General features: G+C 39.7%; 1 long non-coding RNA gene across 2 annotated transcripts in view; it reads right to left on the reverse strand.

The window, feature by feature from the left end:
• The window catches only part of LOC138167240 (uncharacterized), a 366181-nt gene that overhangs the window by 183326 nt on the left and 162446 nt on the right, over positions 1-20409 (reverse strand). Inside the window, exon 1 of one of the 2 annotated variants that reach the window (XR_011169837.1) lies at positions 2003-2077. The exons of the other annotated variant lie outside the window; for it this stretch is intronic. This is a non-coding gene — a long non-coding RNA (uncharacterized lncRNA). Of the gene's footprint in view, positions 1-2002; positions 2078-20409 lie in introns of those variants that run through there. 2 annotated transcript variants of the gene reach the window in all.

Here is a 20409-nt window from a genome sequence, read left to right on the forward strand (position 1 = left end):
AGATAGATAGATAGATAGATAGATAGATAGATAGATAGATAGATAGAGATAAATGTATGTATGTATATTGTATATATGTATGCATACACATATGTACACACTCTATATATACATGCATATGTCCACATATACATGTGTGTAGGTGTCCTATTCAATTGCATATCATAATATAGGCATTAGACTTTCTTCATCCACTTGGACTTTCTTGTTTGGATTCTAAGACCAAACTCCTTTGAGTGGTTATAAATCTCTTCCAAGAGACTCTGCAGTGTTCTGGGGCCTAACACAACTATCACAATGTCATCCACAAGAAACAACTAGAGAACCTCTCCATCCACGAGGAATTCACATTCAATTTCGACTCTGTTCCAGATGTCTTCCATCATAATGGCAAATATCTTTGGAAAGCATGTATCTCTGTTTTTGCCTTGCCCGACAATCAGGATCAAAGGACAGTTGAAGAACGCTGATATTGTTTTATGACTGTAAGAAATGAAACACAACTGTCGCTGAAGATTTAAAAATGAATATCACTCCAAGGATAACAGAGAGTGGGTGTGAGTAGGCTGCAATTTAGAAACAAAGAGGAACTATCATGAAGAAAAACAATGTAAGATGTTATCAGGGAAATGTGTGAAAGGAAGAGAAGATGAACTGGTCAAATAGTGAGAGCAAGGAATGATAAGTAGGTAGCAAGAGTGGGCCACTGATACCCTCACAATGTCAGGAGAAAGACCTCTAATATATTGGGTGGACATCCCATAATGAACTTATGGGAAGGTATAATCAGAGTAACACGGAATAGATTGAGATAGGGCTGGATTAATTGCTCTCTGAATTGTCAGAATATGCAAACCAGTGAAATCACAGACTCATTGGAAGACTTAAGTAATGTGATTTCTTTCTTAGCTTAAAAAAATTAGAAAAATATCTATAAAATACAAAACCTTCTCTAATTTACAAATGACATGGCCTTCTAAATCATCCCTGGACAATTCACTTCATGATCTCATTCTAGAAAGGTTAGAGGACATTCCAACACAGTAATTTAAAACTGTGCTTTTTTTGGTGAACATAAAGGGTGTTAAGAAATTGAAAGCCATTTGGGTAACATGGGGGCAGTTTTGGAAACATTAAGTGAAGCAGGTGGATGAGAACAACCATGCATGATTGGTCAGGAGATCAAGCTTAAGTTGTTTTTGTTCAAACTGATTAAATTTGATGACCTTCCAAACATTATTTTCAAGGGATATGAGTTAAGGATACAAGACTTGTTTCTCATTTCATTCTTATGTTTTAAAAATAAATTTGTAAATTTCTTTCTAATGTCTACAATAATACTTGAAAATATTGCTTATGTATTCCTCTTTCTATACATGCCTTTTGTCTTTACATCACAGTCATGAATATATTCATTTTTCCTCCCTTACACACTGAACTCTGAATCACTCAATCAACAAGTATTTATCAAATGTTTACTACATTTCAGGCATTGTGCTAAGTACTGAGATACAAATACACATAATGAAGCAATCTCTACTCACAATGAGAATATATTCTACTAAGAAAGATAACTAGATACCAAAAAAAAAAAAACCACCTTCCTTTGTAAAAATCAGGGAAAAGAAATTTCAGCAAAATCAACTGAAATTGACCAGATCTAATGCATACAACATTCCATATCCATAGTCCCATCACATCAACAATGAAAGGAATGTGATGCATTTGCTTATCTTGGCTTCAGGACCAAAATCAATCATTATATTACAAATAATCAGCTTCATTTTATTGTTTATATTGTTGTGGTCATCATGTACATTGTTTTTATGATTTTCCTTACTTCCTTACTATATCATTTCATATGCATTTACCATGGTTCTCCTCTCCCCTTCCACTCGTTATTTCTTATGTCATAATATGTCTAGTTTGTTTGGTTTTTTCATACGGTGAGTAGAAAGGTAAACTGTTGTTTAAAAAAATATCTAAGAACCATGAATCTTACCATTGCACTAGCCAGACCTTTGCAGAGTTTGTTATTCAGAGTAGTATCTCTCCTTTCTCCTCCTCCCTGCCCCCACATCACTATTCTCCCTTTCCTCCTACACAGACTCAAAGGAGAGTCAGAAAACTTGGAAAGGATCCAGGGAACAGAAAAGTAGAGATGACGAAAGGGTTTGGAAATGGGCCCCATGAGAAAGTTGTTTTTGTTGTTCATACTCATTCCTCAAAGAAGAAAAATGATATTTTCACTTGCTTGTGAATTGGATTTAAGTGAGGCAGAGCTGTAGAAAGTCATCTCTCCTCCAGAGTCATCAAAGTCCAGTGGCAAAGAAAAAGTCAAGATGACTGGTAATGGCCTAGGAAGCACTGGATGACCTTGGTCTTTCTAAATTAAGGTCTTTCCCAGACCTCAGTTTCTCTGAGGCAATGCCCAGTCAGTTATTAAAGGCTAGGTAAGATTTGAGACAATAAACAACCTAATTTACCAGCACAAAAATATCCTCAGTAAAACTATAGCTCAGAAAAGAAGGCATTGAAATAATGATAGGTGTTGAAAAATGAAAATGGTGGATCTCTGGATATTTGAAGTATATAAAGGTGATGGTAATCAACTGTAGCTCTCCATTTTCACATAGCAGGACTGCTTTATACTATATAGATTGGGAGTGGGGAGACAAGGTGAGCTATTAGAGTCAATACAAAGACCATTTCAGTTGTCAGACACAACGATCTCAAAATATTTAGGATAGTGGGCCTTTCAGAGGATAATTTAGATGAAATTCTCTCTGAAAACAAGAAAAAAAACAAGTGGTGAGCCTTCTAAACAAGTTCTATGATGGTTCTTTGAACTAAGAATTGAAACTCCTTGAGAACAGGTACAGTTTAAGTTTTCTCTAACCCTAACTTACATAAAGTAGTTTTTGTTTAACTGTATACCTTTTACTTGTACATTCTTGTACTCTTTTACAGCCATTTTTTTCAATAGGCATTTAACCAAAACTTCATGGAACCAAAGTGACAAGGCCAAGTATGTGAGCCAAAATCATAATGGATGGCTCTCAAGAGAAGACTTTTTTCTCTCCCTTAAATACCTCCCATAGAACAATCTTTTTTCAAATGTGATAGTAAGGTTACATGGTAAAGTTGATCTCATAGATCCCCAGAATCTCTCTTGATTTTTCCTTCCAGGAAACATCTGCCCACACGTTTAAAAATTCCCTCAAAGGGAGTCAATACTATACTCCCGTTTTCATAGTACAATGGAGCAGCACACATACCAGCACGACTTTGACTCTGAAGGCAGAGAAAACATGAATCTGGCTTTGTGGAAAGACAGTTAGCTCTGTAGTTAAGAGAACCAGGGTACAAATCACACTCTAATATTTGTAGCTTAGGTGAACTTGGGCAGGTCCCTTTAACTTCCCTAGACCTCAGTTTCCTCATCTGCAAAATGAAAGGGTTGGTTAGAAGGACCCTGAACAGTCCTTTCAAGATCTAAATCTACAATTCTATGATCCAATCCTATCCCTCAATAGAAAGAAAATTAAAACTTGTTTTGGTTTCTAGATCCATGTTTTACCACAATACAAGGTGGTGTGGTAACCAACCAACCCAAACAAACTGGAAAGAGCTACTATGGAGTCCATTCCGTAATGACACTGAATTCTTCATTAGTAAAACTGTTATGCCCCTCTTCCCTCCTAAAATGGTACTTTTTTTCCTAATCATTTCCATTCCACAGCAGGCCCTTAGGAGGTGCAGATCCAGGAAAAGTTAAATCTGTTTTTAAATGGGTCCCTTAAGGCCTAGATGCCCATCTCTTACTTGTATGTGCCTTGATCTATAGCCAGGGCTGGCCCCACACTGAACCGTGAAATTCACAAAATGCTTTCACACCCTTCAGCCATAATTTGGTCATGCCCTAACCTTACCCTTCCATGGGCAATGCTGCCTTGTGCTGACCTGTTCCCAAACCCTGCCCACCCCAGGTAGAATCCCTTGCTTCCCTCTTCTTCCCTCCTACCCTTCTTCTTCCCACAATCTGCTTTCCCCAGGCTGTGTCAGATATACACTCTGTCCTTGGGACTGCAATAGGTCACTTGATAGGAATGAAGGTGGGTCGAAATGCTGGGTCATTGCTCCCAAATTATATATTTATGATTTCAAAGAGAATATCCAATGCCTAAACCCAAAAGACTGACAATAATGATGGGAATTTCAGACAGAGGGACAGGCTGGAGGGCAATAATATTTGAGGACATAAAGGCCTTTCGGTCATATAAATTACTTACTAAGCATAGGATATACCTCTACCTTCAACTTTTTGACATGGATCTGGACCGGGGTGGATATGGCCCTAGAGGTTCAGGACAGTTAAGAAAAATTGTTGGAGCCTATCCAGCATTTCCAAAGCTAGGATGCACAATGGATAGTGCCCCCAGCCTGAAGTCAGAAAGATTCATCTCTCTGAGTTCAAATCTGTCCTCAGACACTTACTAGCTATTTGACCCTGTCCAAATCACTTAACCCTGTTTGCCTCAGTTTCCTCATCTGTAAAAGGAGTTGGAGAAGGAAATGGCAAACCGCTCCAAAATCTTTGCCAAGAAAATTCCAAATGGGGTCCCAAAAAGTCAAGCCCCATTGAAACAACGAAACAACAGCAGACACAGCATTTAATTTTGGATTATTTTACCATTAACATAGCCTAATGAAAAGTGAAATTAAATGGTTCTTTATTATTATTATTATCTAGCCCAATGAGGAAACTAAGGCCCAGACTGATGAAGTCCAAAGTCATGGACCTCCATCGCTAGACAGAGCCTGACCTCAAGTCTATTGCTTCTCCATCCATACTTTTTCTACTGCCCCATGTAGCCTCTCTCAGTATAATTACTATGAAATTTCCTAGTGCCTACTCACATCTACCCTTCAAAGATTCCAGCATGCCACTAAGCCATTTAAGTGGACCCTAGAGCGATGAAAACACAGACTAGAATGAACTGGCCCTTCTTTGCTAATTGCTTGGTTTCACATGGTTTTGTTGTCGTTGTGTTTCCCACCACCACCACTACCAGCAATCCTTCAGTTCTCCTCAACAATAACATCAAATCCCACCAAGTTATTTATTTTCTTCTCACTTGACAGCAGCATCCCCTCACAAACCCTGGAAAGATTGCAAATGGGTTGTAGCTCAGTGTCATTTAATTTCCTAGACAAAGAAAGCAAAAAAAAAAAACGTGAGAAGCTTAAGTATATACACACAGAGTTATTTTTAATTTCCTATTTGCCCTTATCATTAGGATTTCACACATATTGTTTTTTAAGCTATAATGAGAATTATGTAACATATTTTTGCTTTTAAGTTCCTTTTTTCAATAAGCATAACTATAATTATCTACGATGATGAGGCCAACAACTTTTGTTAGATCAATATTTTTTATTCTTTAAATGCAAAAATGCCAATAAGACAGATTTCTCTCTTATGATATGCATTCAAATGCTAAGTATACGGGGAAGAAGGGAAATTTTCACCTAAAATCCCTCTGAAGATGTATGACCTATATCAAATTGCTTGCTTATCAATAAGGGACAGAGGGAGAGAATTTGGATCTCAAATTTTTATAAATGAATATTAAAATTGTTTTATATGTAATTGGCAAAAAAATAAAATACTAAATAAACAATTAAAGTCCCTCTGAATGGTCTATTAGTTATGGACCAGAGTTAAAGGACACAATAAAGAACCCATTGGGTGCTTTAGATTTTCCATATGAATATATGACAAAAGAGATCTTGCTTCGGCATTTCTAACAGTGTTTAACCTAACCCCAGAAAGCATTTTTTACTTGATTTTTTCAGGCTCATCATCAGCCCTGAGGTAACTCAACCCTTTGGCCAACCTGCAAATAGCATTCCTCTCATCATGTCTGTCTCTCAATCTACCCACTGCATGGAGAAATGAATGTTTGGCTGGGGTAGCCACAGAAAATTAGGAGAAAGACAGCTGCAACAGAGAAGTGCCACCTCTTAACTTTGGAGTGAAAAAAGTCTGTGAGGATACTGGTAGTATGACCCCTTCCCAGGGTGACCTGGAAAGTCTGCTCACCCCAGTTCCACAAACAATTGACCAAAGCCTAACATGATTAGAAGTCCCTGACCACAGGAAATAACAAAGACCAGAAGCATCAAGTCTTTGGGGTTCTAGTCCTTATCAGATCCCAAGTTCCATGAATTCATGCCATGAGGCTCATGTCCTGACTTTTTTGGGCCTCTGCTGATGATGACCCATTCCACTAGAAGTGTGAGTCAAATATCCCATAAAAACTATATTATTTATATTCTTTTGACTTCTCACAGAGGGCACAGATGTGGGGAACTAATAAACTCAAAGGATGTATGTCTCAGAACTCTTGTATCCAAATCATATCCTGTTCCTGGAGGGACTTCCAAGTTTCAGAGAATGTAGATGGACTCCAAGTCACTTGAGAAGTGTTTTATTGTTTTATTATGAATTGTGTGATTGTTGTTGAGTACTATTTATTTGTTTATAGCATTTCTGTTGAGAAAAAAAATTCTATGTAATTATCAAGCTTGTGAGCCTGTATCTGTAGGAAAATCAAATCTATTGTATCATGGTCATGTGACTAATGCTGACTAAAGTAAGGTGAGATCAAAAGAAGGAAATAGAATTTCACCAGAGGAGAAGGGAGGGGTGCCAGAGTTCATTTTTATTAAGTCCACAAATCCATACATCTTTTGATATGATACAACACCACCACGTAGACATAGGCAGAGTTAAAGGATAAAAGAGCATGCCACTTACAGAGAGGACTACCATCCCAGGGGGCATGTGCAAACCATCATAGTGAGCATGAGATAAGTCAACTCCCAATCCCAATAGAAGCTGTCGATGCCACTTGGTTGTTAAATCAGTATATTTCATCAGGCTCTGGGAGACAGTGTCTTTAGTAGAAAAAGCATCAGTTTTGGAGGGAAAAGATCAGGGTTTAAATCCCACTTTTATCACTTGCTCTCTGTGTGATCTCAAACAAGTCTTTTAATCTCTGTGGCCTCAATGTCATCCTCACAAAATGAGAGGTTGGAGCAGATGACCTCTAATGTCCCTTTCTGCTCCAAACGGCTGATCTTTTTTTTTACCAAGAATGCAGAGCATGTGACCTCAACTATGCAGTTTTCTCACCCTGGCCTTGGGCCCGTCCAACACCTAATCTGTTACTAGAGCTGGTTTTCCAGGGAGCAATGGCAGGCTTGAGTTTTGCCTATCCATTCTTTTCAATAACAACTTTTACCAAAACAATATTCCCACTCAGTCATTTGTTGTTCATAATTTGCTTTCTATCTCTGGCTCTTCTCCCAAAATCACTTCCTCTCAGTCACTTTTGCAAGATTCACCTCTGATTCTCTGTAAACCCTTAAACTCCTGTGGGCAGAGCCTCATTCCTCAAGTTTCTTTTGTGATTTTCTTTTCCCTTCAAGCCTAATTTACTTTAGTCTATTTTGGTTTGTGTCCTAACTCCCTTGAGGGAAAAACAGGTGTGTTGGGTAGCACTCTCAGGGAAGTCATTGCCAAACTCTGAAATTACCTAAGCTCACCTAACTCGCTTATGTCCATTTCACTTTGCCCCCTCAGTGAAATCTGTGGTGACTGATGATTCCTGGCATCATGATTAAGTTTTTTCCAAATTTAAAGGCAATCACATAAAATATGCCCTGAACAAAAGACTTGCCTGTTGTAAAAGAAATGTTCAGAGAACCAGATTTAGAACAGAGCACCTGCTTCCAAACCTACCTCTGGCCCTCACTAGCTGTGTAGCCATGGGCAGGTCACTTAACCTCTCTGGGCCTCCTCTTCCACATCTATAAAACGGGAGTGTTGATGATACCTACAGTGACTACCTCACAACATTGTTGGGACACTCAAATGAGGTGAACTATGCAAAGCGCTTTGCAAACTGCAAAATACTTGATAATTTTACAAGAATTTTAATAATAGCATCATAGATTTACATCTGGAAGAGAACTTAAGAGCTACTAAGTCCCTTACTTTATGGATATATAAACTGAGGCACAGAAAGATGAGTCAATTTATCCAATTTCACACAGCTACAAAGTACATAAGGTAGAATTTGAAACCAGATCTTCCTGATTCTAAGTCCAATGAGTGAACAAACCATGCCGTGCTGCTGCTGTTGGTGATCAATCAATATACTAGGAATTAGTAAATCAGTTACTTGATAATAACTTATTAAGTATCTCCGAAGTGCCAACCTCTGTGCTAAGCACCAGGGCTACAAAGGAAGGCAAAAGAAAGGCCTGACTTTTCACAAGTTTACACTCTAATGGAGGAGACTACATGCCTACCACTATGCAGAACAAGACGTATACACAACAAGTAAGAGACAGTCAATGCAGGGAAGTCACCAGCAGTACGGGGAAGTAGGAAGGTCTTCTTGTTGAAGATAGTATTTTATCTGGAGCTTGAAGGCAGCCAGGGAGGGCAGGAGATGGAGAGGAGAGAAAGCATTCCAGACAGGGGAGACAGTCAGTGAAAGTGCATGGAGTCTGAGAGAGGGTGTGACTGGATCACAGAATATGTAAAGGTGGGTAAGGGATAAGAAGACTGGGAAGACAGGAATGGGCTGGATGATAAAGTGTTTTGAAGGACAGACCGTTTTATATTTGATCCTAGAGGTGATGAGTCACTGGAGTTAATTGAATGGGGTAGTGGGAGTGATATAATCAGATCTGTGCTTTAGAAATACCAATTTTATAGCCAAGTAGAAAATGGACTGGAGGGGAGAGAGACTTGTGTCAGAAAGAACAACCAGCAGCCTATTGCAATAGTCTACACATGGAGGCAGCCATGTGGCATAAGTGGATAGAGCATCAGTCCTAGAGTCAGGAGGACCTGAGTTCTAGTCTGGCCTCACACACTTACTAGCTGTGTGACCTTGAACAAATCACTTAACCCCATTGCCTCCAAAACAAACAAACAAAAAGCAATAATCTATATAGTGATGAGGGCCTAAACAAAGTTGTGGCAGTATCAGAGGAGAGAAGGTGGGGTATATAGAAGAGATGTCAGGAAAGCAAAATCAACAGCAGTTAGAAACTGACTGGATATGAAAAGTGAGAGAGAATCAGAACTTGAGGATGGGTGACTGGGAAGACACTGATTCCCTCAACAATAATAGAAAAATTAGGAAGAGGGAAGTTATGGAGAAAATATAACGTGTTATTCAACATGTTGAGTTTAAAATGTCTATAGTATATCCAGTTCAAAATATCAAATAGTCGGTTGGAGATGTGAGACTGGAGGTCAAGAAAGATATCAGAGTCATTGGTATAGGGATCAATTGAATACACAGAAGCTTATGAGATTGCCGAGTGGAACACTACAGAAGGAGAAAAGAAGAAGGCCCAAGATAGACCCTTAGGAGACGCCTACCGTTCATTGGTGTAGCCTGTATGAAGAGTAAGAAAAAGGATGTTCTAGGGAAATAAAGACAAAGACACAGTAGCCCCTTTCCTCAAGGAGCTTTTGACATTCACTCATGTCTGACTCTGTGATCCATTTTGGTGTTTTCTTGTCAAAGATACTGGAGTAGTCCACCCATTTCCTTCTACAGGTCAGTTTACAGATGAGGAAACTGAGGCAATCGGGGTTAAGTGGCTTGCCCAAGGTCACACAGCCAGTAAGTGTCTGAGGCCAAATTTGAACTCAGAAAAAGAAGTCTTCCTGACTCCAGGATGGGGAGACTCTATCCACTGAGTCATCCAGTTGCTCCTTCAAGGAACTTGCAGTCTATCAGATAACCATGACGATGAGCCTTATGGTGAAATAATCAGAACAGAATCATCCTTAGAAAAGAGTTTCTCAATAGAAGACTAATCAGTCCCAAATGAAAAAGCAAAGTCATAGATGTCGACATAAAACTTCTCAACCTGTGCAATGACAACAATGTCTACTCATCACCTTAAGTGTAGCCCATTGTACAGAAGACACCAGTCATGAGGAGGAAGCAGCTGATATCTCAGCACTACTGGATATTATGAGACAAAACAAACACCAATCCAGAGAAGTTTATGTTCTTCATAAAACAGTAGCTTGGATAAAAAGTAAATCATTGATCAGCATTCTGGAAAACATCCTCTTACTCACAAGTCTAATGCCAGAACCAGAGAACCCTCACCCCTCTCACAATCTGGTGAAAAAGCGACTGAGAAAGAATTGGCCCTTGTGGGAAGGAAAGTGTTGTAGAAACCAAGTAGCTTCAAGAAGGCTTGGTGCACTTTATTTTTTAATTTGATGCAACATGGACTGCATGGATTCTAATCCTAGCAGCATTAATTCAATAGAAATAATGGTAGTGGTGATGCTGATGGTGGAAGTGGTGGTGGTGATGGGAGAGTGGTAGCAGCAAAAATAACAGCAGCAACAGCACTAGTAATAGCAGTGATGAGAGTGGTGGGGAGAGAAGGAGGAAGACGAGTGAGAGTAGAAGTTGTCATGGTAGTTATTCTGTATTAACTCCTAACTGCATGTCCACACCTTTGCTCCCTGTTCCCACCTCACTCTCTATCTTACTAAATAAGGCAATGAGGTTGCTCAGCGGATAGAGTGCTGGACCTTGAATCAGAAAGCCTTAAGTTCAAATCCTGCTTCTGACTGCTAGTTTGTGTGACACTGGACAAACCCCTTAACCTCTGTATGCCTCAGTTTCCTCATCTATAAAATGAAGATGAGATTACTTTCCCCATTATCTGGAAGGATCAAATGAGATATTTGATAAGTCCGATGATAATCTTACAATGCTATACATACATACACACATATATACATATATATGCTGGCTATTGTTATTTTTATTGGTGACATCATCAACTCCGATGACTTTAATTATTATCTCTATGAAAATTAATTTCAGATCTATATCTATACAGTCCTAGGCTTTCTCCTGACATCCAGTCCTCATCACCAACTGCCTGATGGACATTTCAAACTAGATTTCCAGGAGGCAACTCAAACTCAACATGTCTGAAACAGAACCTGTCATCTTTTCTTCAAAACCCACTCATTTGGTGAATTTCTCTACTCCTGTCAAGGACATCACCATCCTTCCTGGCACTCAGGTTTAGAACCTCAATGTCATACTTAGATTCTCACTGTCTCAACCCAAATATTGAGTTTTATCAAGTCTTGCTGACACTACGCCAGCATCCTCTCTTGCATACATTGCCTTCTCCCCTCCTACAGGACCAACTCTCAAGTTCAGACCCTCATCAGCTCCCACTGGGCTATTGCAATAGTCTCCTCTCTGCAGAATTCTCCATACATCCTCCAGGTCTATCTGCATCACTCTTCTGTTCAATAAACACCAGTGGTTCCCTATTAGTTCTAGAATAAATATAAACTCCTTTGTTTTGACTTTTAAAGTGCTCCACAATCTGGCTCTAACAGACTGCTTCAGGATTACTTTATATCCATGTACTCTTCAGTCCAACTTGACTGCCTTTCTTGCCATTTCTGACTCATGACACTTTCCCTCTCACGACACTGCTCACCTTTGCATAGACTGTCCCCCATGCCTGGAACATGCTTCCCCTCCCCCAAAACCTCTACCTCCATCTCTTAGAAGCCCTTCGTTGTTGCTGTTTAAGTGTTTCAGTTTTGTTACACACATATATGTATGTGTATGTATATGTGTATTTATATGCATATACATGTATGTGTGTATCATGTGTGCATATATGTGTGTGCATATATACAGCATAAATATAAAGTAGAAATACAAATGTAGTCAAAGTAGTTAAGTCATTTCTGACTCTTCTTGACCCCCTTTGGGATTTTCTCAGCAAAGATACTGGAATGGTTTGACATTTCCTTCTCCAGTTCATTTTACAGATGAGGAAACTGAGGCAAACAGGATTAAATTACCTTGCCCAGGGTCACCCAGCTAGGAAGTGTCTCAGATCACACTTGAACTCAGGTCTTCCTGAGTCCCGCACTCTATCTAATTCACCATCTAGATACCCTAATAATAAGAGCTTACATTTACATAGCATTTACAGTATGCCACAGTGCTAGACACTGTGCTAAACACTTCATAATCATTATCTCATGTGATCCTCACAACAGCCCTGGAAGGGAGGTGCTATGATGATCTCCATTTTACAGATGAGGGAACCTTGCTCAGGATGACACACCTACTAAGTGTCTGAGGTTGGATTTGAACCCCGGTTTTTCTGGCTCTGGGCTTAGCATTCTATCCACTGAGTTAGCTACATGTTCTCATTAAATAGATAATAGTTAGGAAGGGAGGATACTAGCATTTCAGGGGTTCAGGAAAGGTGTCATGCAGAAGACAGGGCTTGAGCTATTGCTTAAAGGAAGAAAGAGCCTCGATGAGCCAGATACAAGGAGGGGATGCGTTCCAGGCATGGCATGGAGGACAGCCAGCGAGTGTGTGTGTGCGTGCGTGTGTGTGTGTGACAAGGTAGCCTGTTTGGCTGCATCCCAGGGTGAAGAACAGGAAGTCATGTCTAATAAGCCTAGAACAAAAGGTTGAGTCCTGGTCGTGGAGGGTTTCGAAAGTTAAACAGAAATTCATATTTTATCCTAGAGGCAATAGGAAGCCACTTGAGTTGAATAAAGTAGTAGTATCACATGGTCAGATCTGTTCTTGCAGGAGGAGAATTGCTTCAGCCACAGTGTGTAGGATGGACAGAAATGGGAAAGACCTGAGGCAGAGACACAATATAAATTGTGTACTGTAGAATATATCTACATCTGAAAAAATCATGTAGACCTTCTATTCCCCAGGAGGCTGCTGTGATGATCCAGGGGAGAGGTAATGAGGGTTTGGGCTCTGATGCAAGTCCAAGGTCAGTGTTCTTTCCACCGTTTCTCCACTGCCTCAGTCTGAAAACCTATGTTCTTATGCTAGCTGGATAACTGACTATATATATCCTTGAACAAGTTATTTCATAGATTTCAAGATCATGGACTTAGAACTGTAATGGATTCTTAGGGATCAACAATTCCAAATGCCTCTTTTTGTTAATGAAAATATTGAGGTTCAGAGAGTTGAGCTGACTTACCCACAGTCACATAGCCAGAAAGAAGCAGCACCAGGGTCAAGTCCTCTCAGAACAGACCCAGAATTCCCTCCAGGTGGCACCCTGCCTCTCACGTCTCTGCAACCCAGCTTCATCTTTAAAATGAGAGATTTGTAGTGTCTAAGTCATTAGACATAGCATAGCTCACCAAATGAAAAAACCCAGCCAAGATTGGTGACATAGATGATGAGAAGCCAGGAACAGAGGGCTACATGTTTATGAATGTTCAGTGAAATAGTAAGGCAACCAGTCAGTCACCAACAAGCATATGTTATGCTCCTGCTATGTGTCCAGTACTACATAGACACATTTTAATCATGGACACTTGTGGCCATGATTGTGAGAGCACTTCTTGAGCAAAAGGGGAGCAGTCACTTCATGCAGCCACCACAAGTCCAAGTATATGGTCATTTGGGTATCCTGAAACCCTGCTTTTGATATTTTCCTGCAAAAGTCTCATTGATAGAATATATCTACATCTGCAAAAATATGTAGAAGACCTTCTATTCCCCAGACAGACCAGAGCAAAAGAAGAGTCAGAAAGGATGTCTAGGAATAGAAATTCAGAGAACAGACGCCATTACCAGATGTTCTCTTCTGGTGGAAGTGTGGGACCTGGGAGGAGAGGGAGGGGTGGAGAGGAAGACAGGATGGAAAAATGCACTTTTGTGTAATCTGAAAAAAAAATTAAGAGAGGATGTGAAGTGAGGGAGATGACATCCTGGCCAAGTAGACAGCAGATATCATTTCTCTTGCCTAGGTAATGCCTAAGAGTTTTGGCACAAAATAGTAATGATAATAGCTAGCATTTATGTATGCTATCTCATCTGATCCTCACTATAACCCTGAGAGGAAGGTAAGTGCTATTATGATCCCCATTTTACAGATAAGAAAACTGAGACAAACAGTAGTTAAGTGACTTGCCCAGGGTCACACAGCTAGTTACCATCTGAGGCCAGATTTAAATTCAGGTCTTTCTGACTCCAAGTGCAGCACTTAATCTGCTCACTGTTAATACCTAGCTGCCTTCTTCATCCAGGAGAAAGAAATGCCAAATTGATTATCTCCAGTACTGGGAGGAAAGGTGTTGCTTTCTATTAGTGTTTGGAAGATCTCAGAACTCCAAAGTGAACATGAGGCTCAGATCTCCCCTTTGTAAATACATAAACCTTCTACATAGGAAGATTTAAGTTGAGATTGGCATTTCCATATCTGGGCTTAAATTTTACAGAAAGAGTCACCAATTTGGACAAAGATGGAATTTCTGGGCTGAATTTTGTTGGCACAGCATTGAATCAAATCTACTCAAGATTTTAAAAACCACAACTGATCTTAAATCCCAATAGGGTACAAAACAATTTAGATAATTTGAGTTATGGTCATAGAGTTATCTATATGTGGCTTGGACTTATCCACTCCCCTATAGCCCTGTTTATACCCTGTAAATTAGGTGCTGTGTGATTTCAGGGTATAATTATGGGGTGAAATCAGGACAAGGTATTTGGGTCAGCCTTCCCAGAAGCTTAGAGTTGGAAGGAAAATCATGGTCTTTAGTCTAACTCAAATCTTAGCAGAAAATCCATCTATAACATCTCTTAAAAGAGTCTTGCCAGCCTCCCCTTGATGTCTTCTTGTGGGGAATCAACCCACTGCTTCCCAAAGCAGCCCATTTTACCCTGTACTAGATCTAATTTTTAAGGGTTTTTTTTTCTTCACATTGAGATCAAATCCATTTATTTGCAATTTCTCCTTCTGCTCTTGGGGCCAAGTACCACAAGCCTAAACCTTTTTCCTTTTAATAGTTCTTCAAAGACTTGAAGACATAAATCAGTGTCCCACCTAAATCTACTCTTCTTCAGGCTAAACATTATGAATCCCTTCCAGTGATCCTCATATGGCATGATCTAGAGGTCTTCATCACCCTAGTCACCGCCCTCTGGACATGCTCCAGTTTATCCATTTCCTTCTTAAATTGTAGTGCTTAGAACATGATAGTCTAGTTGGGAGTCTCAGTAGGGCAGAGTATACCAGAACTATCACTTGCCTCTTCTGAACACTAAGCTTCTCTTAAAGCAGTCTAAGACCACATTATATGCATTAAGTTGGCACAGTGGATAGAGTTCAAGACCTGGAGTCAGGAAGACTTCTTATACTGAGTTCAAATCTGGCCTCAGACACTTATGAGGTGTGACCCTGGGCAAGTCACTTACCCCTATTTGTCTTAGTTTCCTCATCTGCACAGTGATCTGGAGAAGGAAATGGCACTCCAGTATCTCTGGCAAGAAAGTCCCAATGGGGTCATGAAGAATCAGGCACAGAACAACAAGAAGACAATATCAGCTTTCATGCCAGCCTTGTTACCAGAATAACTTACATTAGCCTTATGTTCTATTAAAACCCCAGTTGACAAGAACTCTTAGCCAGTCATACCATCTCTCCATCCTATACTTGTGAAGTTTTGAGGATACCTTTGTGACTTTATATTTGCACCTATTAAATTTAATCTTACTAGATTCAACTCATCATTTTTGGTTAAGATATTTTTGGATGCTGATTCTATCACACAATGTGCTGCTCATGTGTCCCAGCTTCATGTTATTGGCATGTATCATAAGCAAATCTCCCATACCTTCATCAATAAAATTTTTTGTTGTTGTTTTTTGGAGGGGGAAGGCAGGGCAATTGAGGTTAAGTGACTTGCCCAAGGTCACATGGCTAGTAAGTGTTAAGTGTCCAAGGCTGAATTTGAACTCGGGTCCTCCTGACTCCAGGGCTGGTGCTGTATTCACTGTACTACCTAGCCGCCCCCATCAATAAAATTATTGAACAAGATGAGACTTAGGGCAGATTCCTTGAATACTCCACTAATGACCTCCCTCCAAGTTGGCACCAATCCTCTAATGACTGATAATTAGATTCTAGAATTCAATCTATTCTGAATCCACCTAACTCTGCCCCTCCCCACCCTTACCTCTCCTGATTTTGTCCAAAAGGAGAGCTTGAGAGACTTGATTGAATATTTGCTGAAATTCATTTGTAGGTTCATTTCTATGGCATTTTCCTGACTAACCAGTCTAGTAATTTTGTTTTAAAAAAAAACTGTTCTTGATTTTCCCACCAGGCTTCACTCCTTTGGATTTCTCATTCATATACAATTACAATCCAGTCACAGGAGAGGAGCACCAGGCCCATTCTTCTTCAATTGGCTCTCATGTTCAAATGGATGTTAGAGATGGATGACCAGATTACACTACAACTATAGACAGACAAGACAGATATTGCTTAGGCAAGAGGACGTCTGGGAGAATTCCAGGGTCTTTTCCAGGAATCCTAAGAACCTCACTCAGTGGTTTAGAGGGGGATCCCACCAAGGATACTGAGAATCACAGTAGCTCTGGAAGAGATAGAAAGTTTCCGTTTAAGAAAAGATTTTCAGGAAGACAGCTGAATAGGTCATGTCTCCTATAGGCACAAATGAAATCAGAGGATAAAGTCACTTAGGAGGACCAAATTTCCAGGCTTCTCAGCATAGATTTAAGACACCGTAAGAAAACTTTTTGGTTATAGCTCACTACCTTTTTTTGTTGGCTTGGAATTCATAGCTCCCTTATACAGAGAGACTGCACCGCTCAAAAGAAAGAACTCTGACCTGTCACCTGTGTGACTGTGAAGAAATCAATAAACTTCCCAGAGCTTCAGTTTCCTCATATGCAAAATGAGGGGCCTAGTGTAGATGGCCCCTGCTAATTCTAGCTTTTGTTGTTGTTCACTCACTTTCAGTTGTGTTCAACTCTTCATGATCCAATTTGGGGTTTTCTTGGTAAAGACACTGGACTGGTTTTCCATTTCCTCCTCTAGCTCATTTTACAAATGAAGAAACTGAGACAAACAGGGTTAAGTGACTTGCTCAGGGTCACACAGCTAGTAAGTGTTTGAGGTCAGATTTGAACTCATGAAAATGAATCTCCCTGACCCCCCAGACCAGCACTCTATCCACTATACCACCTAGCTGCCCAGAAGTTCTAGCTATCAGATTATGTGATTTGATTGCAAATACTCCCATCATATGTGTATTGTATTTAAAAGACCTCTGGATTTTAGTGTAGTGGACTTGAGTCCCTAGTCCAACTCAGTGATTTACACCCTACTTATGAGATCTTGAGCAAAGAATTTGGTCTTGTAGCCCTTGGATTTTCCATCTACAAAATGAGTGGGAGAGACAAAATCCAATTTCTCATCCAAATCTAAATCCTTTGAACTTAAATGACAAAAATGTCTTCACAAGGTCTGGACTATTTCATATCTTCCTAATTAGAGAGCCACAGTTTACCTCTAGCCAGTTGAACATAGTTGCAAAGAGTATTTGACTTTGGGAATATAGTCATCCATCTAAATTACCCACAAGCAAAAGTAAAAGTAATAGTTTCCAATTGTTAAAAGGATATTTAACAAGAGGCTCCTTGGTTAATGTCTTGTAACCTTCACATGTTTGGTCCATACAAAGCACTCTCTCTGATTATTTTTACTGCTGAGAAGGCTAAAGTAAAAAGAGCAGGGATGCTTCTAATCCTAATTTTGTCATAAAACCAAAAACCAAATGCCTTCCTCTATTTGAAGAATATCTGGGTTTCTATTTGCCTGAAGAAATGTAACAACAAAAGAATAACCACAGCCTTGCATGATTCTATTTAAAAAAAAACACACACAAGGAAGTCCCCTGCCCATATTGAAGATGGTGGCAACAACATCTCTAAACAGCTGTGACTCACAGCAACATAATTCTCTAACAGTCCTGACCACCAAAGGAAGTGTGTAAAAGGGCATAGGCCATGAAAGAAGAAAACAACAACCCAAAAGGGCACAAGCAAGTTTGCAGCTCCTGTGCCAGGGTGTGGCCCAGGTCAATGAGAGAAGGGAGGAAAACATTTCCAAAGTTACCTAGACAGTGAAGAGTAAAAACAGTCTGGGACCACTGCTTTGGTGGGCGACCAAAGTATTGAATTTTTCTGGATCACAGTTTGTAAATAAGAAAATAGAGAAAGAGCAATACTCTCCCTGGGTTTCCCATAGTGCTTTTTCATGAAATGAAAATATTAATAATGGCAATGCCTCGGTCGCTTTTTGCAACACTCAGTGTATTTAATAAACATACAAATAGAAGATTTTATTATACAGATTTTTCTTGTAGTTGTTGCCTAGAAGCAACCTAATTCTCTTTTCATAGAACCACAAAACTTCTGAAGTTTCTGGGAAAAAAAATTCCTATTTTCCACTCCTGTGGTATATGGGGAACCAGATTTTCTCATTGCCACATCAAATTCTGGTTACCTTCTGGTGGTGTACCTATCTCTGGTTCTAAGTGATAGGACAGGGAATGGGGCTGAAATGAAGCAAGAGAAGTGACATTTCGGCCAAAAGAATCATAGCCCCACATATATGTCCTGTCATGGTAGACAAGAGAAAGCAGGAAAGTAAAGAGGCCAAAACCTAAATCAGCAGCTTATTGCTTTCCCTGGCAGCCATTAGCCAACGCGGGACCAAGTGCAGCAGTTTGTTTTTCCCCCACCCTGAAAACCAGGCGTATTGATTAGCTACTATTTACCTAAATAGGTGCTGATGCAAATGAGACTGTCAGTTGGGAGTTCAAAGCCAACCTGTAGTACTCTTACTGAAGGCATGCCAACCCCTGGGAGGAGGCTCATGAAAGTGATTCAGCTTCTGGAAAAGGTTCCCACAAGTGCACAGCCCCCTCCCAGCCCCCTTGCCAGGGACTGACTCCCTCCTCCCCTTGGCCTCACCCTCTGAAAATATGCCAGATATTGTAGACTAGAGAATCTGAAAGAGCAGGTAATGAGAGTAAAAGCAGGGAGGAAAAAATCAATGTGGCAATGCCACTTTCCTCCTTCAGCTGAAGAGACCTCTAGAGGAGGGAGTGGAGTTAGGAGCAGAGAGCGGGAATTGTAAAAGCTGGTTTTGGTTTTGGATCCTTTTCCCCCGTGAAATTCCCAGTCAAAAGCACAAGCTGGCAAAAGTTCAGGTTGTGTTACCATTTAAAAATGGAATTGAAAAATGCCATTCTACATGTTCACCGATTAAAAAAAGTAAAATTAAAAAAAAAAAACTTGGGAGAGATCATAGCCAGAGAGCTACAAAGGGAACTCAGCGGTTCTCTAGCCCAACACTTTCCTTTTACAGACGGAGAAACTGAGGCCCAAAGAAATTAAATTACTTGTCCAAGGTCACCTGGGTAAAGGTGCTTATTTCCAGATGCATATGAACCTCACTTTACACAGTTGAAACGCAACCAAAACTGTGTACAAATGAAATCATGTCTAAATATTTTTAAAATCATTGAAAAACTTAGACTTTTTAAAGGAATCAGTGCTTAGCACAATATCTACATAGTAAGCACTTAATAAATACTTGTTATCAACTGACTCACTAATTGACAGAATCCTATACTCAATTTTCTTATATTATAAATCAGTGAATACTTCTGCAAAGCCAATAATTGCCCCCCTCAATTTTGTTAGTCTTACAAAATTATAAAATATTTTTGTAATCAGATTTGCTTAAGGGAGGTAAGCCTGTATAAAAGAAAATAGGTTGTTTTGTTTTTGTTTGTTTTTTACATAAAGTAATGCATTTTTTATTTCTAATTTCTATCCTTCCTAAAAGCGGCTAGTGTCATCAGAAAGAACATAGGCTTTGAGAATCAAAAAAGCAAGACATTACTGATTTCCTCTAGTGAGGAAAAGAGTATAACAGGGAGGAGGAGGAGGAGGACATAGAAACTTGAATTTCTTCATAATTTTGCTAACAACGAACCCTGACACAACATACATACTACCCTACATAGAGGGGTCAGGGTAGGTAAAGGGTGAATTCAGTTGGCCAGAGTTTAAGGACCATGGAAAAGAGAGTAATTAATATTGAATCAGTATTTGTTTCAGTTTAGTTTTATTTTGCTTTTTACTTCTTCTGTACCAAATCACAGCTATTTATTTCCTTCATCTCCAAAAAATGCTTGAAATAGAAAAGACTCATGAACATTCACTGACAAATATTTAAAACATGAAAAATTAATTCATATCATGTGAAAAGAATCCCAAGAGACTTGTTGAACTGTTAAACAGACATTTCACATTCACTTCAGATATGGCTAAGCAGCAACTCAGTCCCCAAACAGCCTGGCCGATCAGCCGTCCATGGGTCATCCATCTGGAGGTAGTCATGTTTTGCTCTAAGAAAGATAGAGTTTGTAAGGAG

This window comes from Petaurus breviceps, unplaced genomic scaffold, assembly GCF_028583685.1.
Source record: "Petaurus breviceps papuanus isolate PSGF00001 unplaced genomic scaffold, PetGlider_PUasm1.0 229, whole genome shotgun sequence".
Classification (NCBI taxonomy): Eukaryota; Metazoa; Chordata; class Mammalia; order Diprotodontia; family Petauridae; genus Petaurus; species Petaurus breviceps.